This window comes from Pygoscelis adeliae, unplaced genomic scaffold, assembly GCF_000699105.1.
Source record: "Pygoscelis adeliae isolate BGI_AS28 unplaced genomic scaffold, ASM69910v1 Scaffold304, whole genome shotgun sequence".
Lineage (NCBI taxonomy): Eukaryota > Metazoa > Chordata > Aves > Sphenisciformes > Spheniscidae > Pygoscelis > Pygoscelis adeliae.
In genome coordinates this window covers 1,424,903-1,427,397 of record NW_008824558.1, presented here as the reverse complement: position 1 = coordinate 1,427,397, position 2,495 = coordinate 1,424,903, and positions in this window count along the sequence as shown.

The window sequence follows — 2,495 nt, the reverse complement described above, 5'->3', positions numbered from 1 at the left end:
CGGCGAGGGAGACCCGGAGACCCGGGGGAGAGCGGGGTGGCGGCAGCGCTGCAGGGGAAACACACCGAGAAAGCGCCCCTACAGCTGTCTGCCTAGGGACGAGAAAGCAGGGGGCAGGGGAGAACGCTGCTCGGCGGTGCCTAATTGACTCTCAACCACACTTTGAAAAAGCTGCTCTGGTTTTCTGAAGTTTCTCTTATGAACAAAGCAAAGCAATTTTTAAAAGCGGAAATACACCACATGCATGTCAAATGAAAATGCACCATCATACGATGTGAGGAACTGGCTTAATAACCACACACACAATTAAAATACGCACAAATGACGAAAACTAGCTTTTCAGATTCTGAGGTAACGTACTACAAGGGAGATTACGTCCATGTATTCGACACGATCTGAAGATTAGGTCTGAAGAGATCTAGCATTTTCTTTATTTCCTGTTTACTGCTAGTACTCCCGAAGCGTGTTTTTTACAGAATCCCTTCTTGCATTCGATATGACTCACTCAGCCATCTAAGGAAATTGCCAAAAGTCTTGGCAATTTCTATGAAACTAAAGCTGAGCTATCACCGTGGTCAAAGAGCTCTCCTACACTTCCATTTCCAGAGTATGAGTTCCCATTTACAACTGGAAAAAGTCCTAAAGTTTGCCAGCAGCCAGAGTGCTCCAGTCCCTCAAAACCGGGTTACTGCGAAAAGCAGTGAACATGCCTGCTCTCGCGATCCCAGCACCTCCCTGCCACTCAAATACCAGCACATCCTCGCTCATTCCCATTGCTTTGCAGCAGTGTTCATCCCAAGTTTGACGTTTTCAAGGCTCAAACAATTTAGGAGCATGTCTTGCTAAAATACTTTGCCTGTTTCGAGTAATTTCATGAAATTAAACTGTTAGATGGCTTGTACATATGAAAGAACCACTTCTCAGAAGCTGAGCTAAGACTTTACCGACGTACTCCAAAGAACTTGGTAATGCTGTTTTCTGCAACAGGCATTTTAGCTTGCGTAAGTTAATTACAGAGCAGGAGGATACGGAAAAGCACTGTACTCACGTTCTGTTGTCCACTGCGAACACCAGTCACCTTCTAGAGAATGAGGTCCCAGTGCTACATTTAACCTTTACAAAGACCAGGAGGAACTGAGGTTGCTTCAGAGGGCTCTTGGAGCCCATTGCAAAGGGAAAGAAAAGGACGGCAAATCAAGCTGAGCCCCACCACAAGAAGCACCAGGGCTGCAGATTTGTGGTGGAACCTGAAAAGAGCGCAGGGCGACAGAAATACAAAGTGTCTCAGTACAATTCTGCTCCTGACATTTCTCCTATTCAGCTCCTCCTCCCTTCTCTCAGTGAGACAGACGTATATGCTAGTAAATGCACAAGTATATAAATGGCAGCACAACTGCCTTTTCTCAAGAAAAAAACATTTATTTTAGATCCTGAAACTGGGATTTCTGTATGAAATAGTGGAGGGAGCACAGCTCCCACATTTACCCAGAGGTGCAGCCAAAGCAGCAGGCCAGCCAAGCGGTGTGGGAGGCTGGGCGGAAGGGAACGGTCGGGGATGAATCCACACACCCTGCGTTTTGACTCCTTGAAAGATTCAGAGTCCGTGACGGGTCTGTGCTTGTCCAGTTCCAATCTGAAAATCTATCAAAATCACGCAAGAATAACTGATACTGAAGTATTTTCATATCCTTGCAAGGACAGGTCATGAGATCTCAGGGCCATCAAAAGCTAGCCAAAAATGCATTCCAAACACTAAATGAAATCCAGATTTAGACTCCACACACTTGGTATTTCCAATAGAAAGATTTCAAATGCTAAAAAACTGAAAGGCATATAGTCTAATAACCACCATAAACATAATTTTATACATTTCTTAAACTCTTCATCTATGACATTTATAACAATATATGGTAATATTTATATATTTTTAAAGTCAATATTGTATTAATAGACTACTGGAAAATATTTTCATTACCAGCAAGCAGAACAGGAGTTCGATGATCTAATATTTGGAAAAATGGTAGTCAAAATAGTAATGTAAAAGTTACTTGAGAAAAAAATAAAAATACAGGACAAGAAAAACACTATGAAATATGGAAAACAAAACCACAGGCACTGAGAAAAGATTTTAACTAGACGGAACATATCATGAGAATGAATTGCTGCAGACTAATTACAAACCTTTTTAATATGTATCTTCAAGAAAAAAGTATTTAAGAAAGCTTTTTTTGTTTAAAGAGACAGAGCTCCTGGGACAACGAGGAGCTTGAAAAAGGAGAGGTCAAACCAGCTTTTGATCCTTTGGATATGCTATGACAGCTCCCAGCAAAAGTTTTACAACAGGCTATTTATTAAACATCTAAAGAGTCCGAGGGAACATCAGCTTTCTGGGAAAGGTGACCCTAGGCATCCCTGTACAAACACTTCTAGTACAGACAGACTTCCCCACTAAGTTAGGTGTCAACATTTGTTAAAACAAAAAAAAAAAAAAAAAA